This window comes from Sorex araneus, chromosome X, assembly GCF_027595985.1.
Source record: "Sorex araneus isolate mSorAra2 chromosome X, mSorAra2.pri, whole genome shotgun sequence".
Classification (NCBI taxonomy): domain Eukaryota; kingdom Metazoa; phylum Chordata; class Mammalia; order Eulipotyphla; family Soricidae; genus Sorex; species Sorex araneus.
Genome location: NC_073313.1, coordinates 300,422,059 through 300,430,993, shown reverse-complemented (window position 1 = coordinate 300,430,993; position 8,935 = coordinate 300,422,059). Strand labels below are relative to the sequence as shown.

Sequence of the window (8,935 nt, the reverse complement as noted above, 5' to 3'; positions counted from 1 at the left end):
CTCATTAAATGTTCTCCACATGGTGTCAGAAAGGTCATTCTTTGAGTGCTGGTTGGTGCTGACAAGCCTTTGATCCTACTGTTTTCACTCATTGAGCTTGGTGGACATAGTTTTGTGCAGCTACCCATTGTTTTTGGTAAGCTCCTGCTGTGCTGAACTGAATCTTTGTAGTTTGCCCTGCTTGGAGTCTCCGAGGGATTTGGCTTGGTATTGCTTTTTCCCTTTCTTTATACTTTCACCCTGAAGACAGGAACTATAAGGAGTGTGAGGTATGGTGAACAGCTCAGCAGACATGGAGATGAGCTTGCTCTGGTTAGAGTGAAGACTGCCAGGATGCAGCTGAAAGGGAAGGGGATCTGCTTTCTTTTTCCAACAACCTCAGAGATAGGAACTGGGAACTTAACCTCACCTGGAGGGTTAGATGAAAAAAAAAAAGTATGAGATTTGGAGGTGGGCCTGCTGAGACGGTGGGACCCTTAAATATTTTTTAAAAATACTTTTTAAGGACCTTGACTACAATTCCCATAATTTATAAAATAATCAAAACTTTCATATTCCACTACCATATAACATGAAAACAATTAGATAAACATACACCATTTGAGTTTATCTGTTTTCTGCATCTCTTTTCCTCTTCAGTATGTTATGCGTTTACTGTGTCAAATTCATCTTTAAAAGATCTGTGCCTGACCCCAGTATTTAGAGAGGAGAAGAATAGAGATACCAAGGGTGTGGGTAGGGAGAGAACAGGCATGCAACAGGGCTTCAGGTATACTACTGATAAGGGTGAGTGATATAGCCATGAATCCAAAACAGACTCAACAAAATTGAAAACATGAGGCCTAAGCTGCAACATATACTTGTACTTTACATTTTTTTATGATTTGTAGACTTCTTTGATATAATTATGATTGCCAGATCCTGTTTTTAATAAATCAAAATTTTATTGAATTTATTAAAAATCTATAGATTATGATATGACACATGAAAGTCATTATGAACTAAATAATCATAATCATGTCCATCAAATAATGGAAAGAAAGCCAAGTCAAGTAACAATTTTTAACACTAATGAGCCACAATAACCCTATTTCAATCTACCAAAATAAAAGTTGTGCCTTCCTGCTGAGAGTTATAACATGGGGGTGGGAAGGATGTTGTGAATAGAAAGGTATCCCAACTTTCCACGTAAGGAATGTTTTCTTATAGATAGCTTGAGTCTAAAGAAAAACCAAATCTGATAGTGCCAGGCAGCCATTACGAGCCGAGTGCTCAGCCGGTCGGGCCGAGGAACCGGTGGCTGAATCCATACCTACTATATAGAATCCATGGAGAGCAAACAAAACATCACAAACCAAGAACGTTGGGAAATGAAGCCCAGAAGAAGTCTAGAAGATGATGAGTCTTTGAAAAAAGATTCAGGAGACACAAGCATGCTGAAAAGACCTGTGGTTTTGGACATGCAACAAACAACCCATTTTGATGAATATGATTGCCCTCCAGAACTTCAACAAGAACAAGAGCTCTTTCCAATGTGGTCCTTACCACTAAGAATTGCTGCTGTTGTGGGCTTTTTGACATTTGCTTATACTGTAATGAGAAGTCATTTACCCTTATGTGAAATTCCATAAACAATATTTATATAGAATTCCAATCTTGGTCATCAACAAAGTTTTGCCAATGGTTTCCATCACCCTCTTGGCACTGGTTTATCTGCCAGGTGTAATAACGGCACTTGTACAACTTCGTAATGGAACCAAGTATAAGAGATCTCCAAATTGGTTGGATAAGTGGATGTTAACAAGAAAGCAATTTGGGCTTCTCAGCTTTTTTTTTTTTTTTTTTTTTTGCTGTACTGCATGCAATTTATAGTTTGACTTATCCAATGAGGCGATCCTACAGATACATGCTGCTAAACTGGGCGTATAAACAGGTCCAACAAAACAGCGAAGATGCCTGGATTGAGGATGATGTTTGGAGAATGGAAATTTATGTATCTGTGGGGATTATTACACTTGCATTACTGGCTCTTTTGGCTGAGACATCTATTCCACCTGTTAGTGACTCTTTGACATGGAGAAAATTTGACTATATTCAGAGAAATCTGGGAATTGTTGCCGTTATCTTTGGCACAACGCATGCATTGATTTTTGCCTGGGATAAATGGATAGACATAAGTCAATTTATATGGTGCACACCTCCAACTTTTATGATAGCTGTTTTCCTTCCAATTGTCGTCTTGATGGGTAAAGCCATACTGTTCCTGCCGTACTTCAGGAAGAAGATTTTGAAGATCAGACGTGGTTGGGAAGATGTCAGCAAAGTTAAGATTGAGATGTCTTCTCACTCATAGAATTACTATTTATTTACATACTTGTTCAATATTGATAGATTTAACCATAAACATTTCAAATCTATATTTCTTTAATAAAAAGATGTTTGAGGATCTTAAAAAAAAGAAAAAAGAAAAACCAAATCAGGAAAGACCACAGAAAACAATATAATTTCAAGAGAAATATGAGGAAATAAGTTTGACTGACTTCAAAAAATTACCTAAAAAAATTACCTAACACAAAAAATTATATACAATACTATACTCTATAACTTAGAGAGAAATTGTCATTTTCACATCCAAGTAAGTATTTAATATATTTCCCATGTTCTATAAAGCCCTATGCATTCTCAGTTGCAATATTCATTTTTAAGTAGAGAAGCAAAAAGAGCTATTCATAAGGAAATAAATACTTCATTGAGGCTAATACTCATGAGTTTTATACAAAGCTTTGACAAAAAGCACTGTATAAATACAATCAAATATTATAGTATGACTTGACAAATGAGAGAAAAGGGGGCAAAGCACCTGCTTTGTGGAGGTAATAAATAAAGAAATATTTCTCTATCTTTTTTCTTTTTGGAGCTGCACCTAGTGGTGCTCATGGCTTTTTCCTGGCTCTATGCTCAGGGATCACTCCTGGTATACTCAGGGAAACATACTACATGTCAAGGATCAAACCTGGGTTAGCTGTGTGAAAGACAAGCACCATACTCTCTGTATTATATCTCTAGTCCATTTTTATTTTATTTTATTTTATTATTATTTTTTTTTTTGCTTTTTGGGTCACACCCAGCGATGCACAGGGGTTACTCCTGGTTCTACACTCAGGAATTACCCCTGGCGGTGCTCAGGGGACCATATGGGATGCTGGGATTCGAACCTGGGTCAGCCTGGGTCGGCCACATGCAAGGCAAGCGCCCTACCTGCTGTGCTATTGCTCCAGCCCCTCTAGTCCATTTTTAGTAATGAATCAACATCTCATTTATACTGAATGTTCTATGTATGATTAGGTTTTATTTTTGTAGTCAAAAGATTTTATTATATTTTACTTATTAACACAGACACTTAAGCAATATGTATAAAATAATAATTTATTATATAAAGCTAGTATTCCCTTTCTTAGAAAATACACTTGGTTTTTCTATAGGTAGGCCTATTCATATTTTTCTCTTTAAATTTTCTTAACTTTCTTCACTTACTAAATTTTATATCTGTAGAATTTACCTTTTAAAATAAATTTTAAATTGCATAGCACAGAACTATTAATAGTAGTCTTTAAATTTACATACCTCTAGAAATGATTTAGTTTTTGAAAAACAAAATCTTTTAAAATTTTGTGAAATTTTAGGACATGAGCTCTATTCATCTTGTTTGTGTGCAGGTGTAACCACCTTTGAGAGAGAGATCTATAATCTATAGATACTTTCATATGCCTAAAATTATTCTACAGAAATAATAATAATGATTAATAGTTAATAATAACCTCATATTAATGGGAGCAGGAGAAAGTACTGGAGTTAAATTCACAACATTTTTGTATGTCACATTTAAGTAGGATTTAACAGATTGACACTTGTGTACCAATCACACTTGAATATGGTTTAACTGATAGAAATTAGAGTGCAAGTTTGAGTGTGTTAAATTGTTTTTTTCAAATACAAGAATATTAGTCATCATTTGCTTGAATTTAGCTGCCATTCTTCTTTTATTCTCAACTGTCTGGAATTCTATAGCTCCCTTTTGTCATATACTATCTTATTTTGAAATGATTATAAACGTAAAGATATTAGAAGCTGAGTCTCAACCTTTGCAGTTAAGAACATAGAATCCAGATGAGAAGAGGTTTCACCAAAGGCCTCATCACACATAGTTATAGAGCTGATTCTTAAATTCTGAACATGAACTTGTAAGAAACTGGATCAGGACTGGGCCTCTTCCTCCCAGATCCCCCATTTTCCAGTAGCTAGGCAGTCACACCCAGAAAGTGCCCCCAGCGCCATGTAATCACATCAACAGCCAACATCCAGAAACGATAAAACCAAGATCCAGGAAGCAACGTTGTATAGCCTAGTTCTCCCTCTGGGAGAACCTGGCAAGCTATCGAGAGTTTCCAGCCCACATGGGAAAGCCTGGCAAATTTCCTGTGGCATATTCATATGCCAAAACTGGTAACAAAGATGGGTCTCATTCCCCTGACCCTGAAAGAGTCTCCGATGAAGCACCGTTGAGAAGGACGAACAAAGAGAGGCTTCTAAAATCTCACAGCTAGGACGAATGGAGACATTTCTGAGATCATTCAAGAAAATTGAGAATCAACAGGATGATGATGGCGATGATGATGGTGATAATTAAAAATAAATCCTTACAAGTGATTACCAGAATTTTAAAAACACTTGATATACTAACCAGTGCATTGAAAATACTTAAGTAGTCGCTGGATAATCTCTCAAATTCTTTTCAAATAAAAGATTCCGAAATGAGTCTTAAATCCGTGGATTGTAAATACATATGTATTTAGGGGATAAATATGCTATTGCAGTATCGTAAAACTCCACTTGTGTATATTCTTGAGATTTAGCGATCAGGTCCTAAATTATTTGGTTGTTTGAAACAACTTCATTATTTTTTTCCATTCCAAAATTTTATTTCTATAAAGAACCTTAAATTATACAGTTATTTATAATTGGGTTTTTGGCAAGCGTTGTCCCATCACCAACCATGCCACCGTTATCAACTTCCCACCACCAATGTTACTAGATTCCTTCTCCTACCATTCCCCCGACCCTTATCTCCAGTCTTCTATCTTGACGAGCACCTTTTAAATCTAGTTATTAAAATTTGGGTCTCACAATTTCAGTGTTGTTGGCTCTGTGGTTTGAATATTTAGCTCTAGTATTCCTTAACACTAGCCATTTATTTTATATGTTTATATATAAAAATGATACAAAAATATATTGAGGAGATTGTAAGAGACCTAAATCTTCTGTTCTAACTGTGATCTTTTCTAAAATAAAATAATACATGGAAGGTGATCTATCTTAAATTTTTGAAAATGCGTCATTGAAGTTAATCTGGCTACTTATACATAAGGCCTGTCTTGGAGCCAGAGAGATAGAAATGACAACTCTTGCCTTGCATTCTATGAGCCCAGTTTATATCCACTATATCTCCTAGACCATATATGTTTCCACAAGCAGTCGGGATTCATTCCTGATGTGAGAGATCAAAACAGCCCCGAGCATAACCACTTATGGCTCAACACCACCGCCCAAAAATGACTGTCATAGGCCTTTGAGTTGAGTTCTAGATATTTTTTCTTTGAGTAAGTAACAACAAGTCCCACAATGGAGACATTACTGGTGCCCGCTCGAGCAAATCAATGAGCAATGGAATGACGGTGACGGTGAATGTTTAAATTCTGAAAGAAAAATCAAAAGCAGAATCCATTTCCCTGAAGTATAGGATAAAGAACCATAAAATATTAACCAGATGTCAACAATGATCACATATAAATTGTTCATTGGCCAAAATTGAATGAACCGAGGTAGACTCTTCATTAAAAAAAGTTGTTTTTTATAACATAACATTCTATAACACTCAAGAAATGTCCTTACTGATTGATCCGGAACGGGTTATACAAAGATTTCTGTCAATGGATACCTCACTGTTGTATAGAATGATTGCAATAAGCTTTTCAAATATTAATGTCTAGAAATAAAATCATCTCCTATTTGGCCATTACAAGTAATTTCAGTGCTATGTGTGACGTTTGAAAAATGTTGATAGATCTGTTTCTATTGTTATATCTTAGTAAAAGAATTATGTTTTATCATGTGTGCTATTTGTTGCAGTTACAACACTGAATGACATATTATTAACACCATGAATTTAGGACAAAGGCTAAATTTTTCTATTTTGTCACTGTGATACGTCATTTGCAAGATTTATTCAATTTTCTTTTGGTGGGGATTAGTGGTATCACATATGGCATTGCTCTGATCTTACTTCTGGCTCTATGCTCAAGGATCATTCACTCCTGATGGGCCTCAGGGGACCATATGAGGTACCAGGGATCAAATCCAGGTCAGTTGCATGCAAGGCAAACACTCTATATGCTGCCCTATTACTATGGCCTGAATATTCAATCTTAATAACAACATTATTAACAGAGTTATGTTCCTTAAGTGCACCATAATTATCACTCTCATCATATTCTAGGCAAGGGCAGTCAGGCATATGAAAATTGACTAGCCCATAATTTCCTAGATGCTTATCTAAACATTTGCCACTATATTTACTCATTTAATAAAGAATAAATAATGAGGGAGACTTCTAGTAGTTTCATAATTTCTCTGGTTAGAATGAACACAGTGAAAAACAATTACTCTGGTGGAAACTGAAATTTAAAGTTATGACCTTGGCTATCATGTACAATAGGATCAACCCAGAGGTTAATTAGTTTCTGTAGCCTTTATTATGTGCCATCAATATCAGTTTGTAGATTCAGAAAACCTAAAGTATTATTAAAACCTATCTCTTCAAATGCAATGTTTTTTTATTAACATTTTTGGCAGTGCAAAAATTGGGGAGGTTGGCCAATAACTGGAGGTGAACAGGGCTTATTTCTGGCTGTGTGCTCAGGGATCATTTCTAGAAGTGCTTACAGGACCATGGCGAATTAAAACACATGCATTGCAAGTATCTTAAACCCTATCTCTCTGACCCACTTTTAATTTTAATTAAAATTATAAATATTATTATATAAATATATATGTGTATATTATATGTCTATAATATATGTTATATATATATTAGACTCAAACCTTAAAGACAAATGGGTTCCACTGTATTGAATAATGGATGAGTCAATTCTCCATAAGCATACCAATGAGCTTTCTGGACTGCATTTTTTTTTTTCATTTAGAAATAACTGAGTTTCACATTCTTTTGTTCTACATGTCACTGACAAAAGTATTTTTCTCAATTTATCTAATTCATAAATTGGCTGAAAATATTATAGAATAAAATACTACATTATAGTAATACATCAGTAATTAAACTCGATATTTATAGGTGTTTTATGTAATTTGTTTTGTCCTTATTACTTACTGGGCAGTTTTAAGACAATTCTTGTATCCTAAAAGAAATATTGATTTTGCTATATATTTTAAAGATTTAATTTTTTTACCTAAATTTGAACTTTAACGTGGCTTACACAGTGTTTTCATTTTGATGGGTTAAAGGCATTACATTAAGATAATTTGCTTTCATCTTTGCTGCATATCTTTTAATCATTTAAATTTGCTGAGTCACTTAACTGAATATACTATTCTCAGTTCCTCATGAAATCAAATATATAAGTAATTTATTTTCTTAATCAACTAATGAAGTTATTTTCCTATTTTATATGACCACAGTTACGCATTCTATATTGTCACTCAAAATGAAGTAAAATTTTAATAATAGTATTTTACTCTCGAGGTATTGGTTATTAATTAATTGTGCAAAATATGAATAATGAACATTATTATTTTGTAGTTTTAATTTTTAGGGGTGATTTCCTAGCAGTCAGAGGATTATTGTTGTTGAATCTTGACCAGCCATAATGATTATTCATTACTAGGGCCTACTCAGACCTACGTACAAGGCACCACCAGAATCATCCCAACAGTGCTTAGGGTTCACCAAAGACACATCATGTGGTGCTCTGTGACCTGTAGACCTATGCCCAGAAGTTTTGAGTGAGGAGAACTCTAGAAAAGAGATTGAACAGGGTCCTTTCTAACAATGCAAAGCATGAGCCCCTGGCTATTGCGTCTTACCTGACCTCAAAAAGATTGTTCAATCAGAATGTAGGCTTGTTTGCATTTTTCAGGTTTATCAAATCACATGAAGATATTTATTTACCTTTAAAAGTCAGAATTTATTCTATAAATTTGTCAAATCCAGTTTGATAAGCACTGTAATTTCTCATTTTCTTTCTTCATGACTATCATTGGATTTTAATTTTTATTATCACTGGACAGTGATGAATGAATTAATATAAAGATTAATGAATTAATATAATGATCAGAGGAAGCATATTTTAAATGCATATTTTTCTTTGAATTTTAAAACAAAACAACAGAGATTTAGAGAGAGTAATTTACTATAAGAGGAAAAGTGGTGGTAATAACTATATGACTTTCATGATATCTGATAGAGTGGATCATATTCGAAGTGACTTTCTGTAATTGATTTATTTTATTTGCATTATATTAAGGCTCATTCAGACTGTAGTACTTTATTTCATTTCTGTATATTTTCAAATGCTTAAATTTTACTAAAGCATTAATATTATATTTTATTAATAACAAGTATGAAACATGATAAATCTAAAACTGTATCTATTGTGAACTGATTGTCACAATATATAAATAACAATTATATCTATTAATAGTTGAAAATATTTTTCTTGTAATTAAAACATTTTACTTATATTCTCTCAAAAACATTTACATATCAACTACAGTTATTCTACTGTACATGTTGTTTCCATAACTTACCACTTTCCAATTATAAGATTAACCTCCTAAAAATATTTGCTTAACTACACATCCT

The 8,935-nt window shown here is 33.9% G+C and overlaps 1 pseudogene; it reads left to right on the top strand.

The window, feature by feature from the left end:
• Positions 1 to 1,328: 1,328 nt before the first annotated feature.
• LOC101544622 (metalloreductase STEAP1-like) lies at positions 1,329 to 2,353 on the top strand (annotated as a pseudogene).
• The last annotated feature ends 6,582 nt before the right edge of the window (positions 2,354 to 8,935 follow it).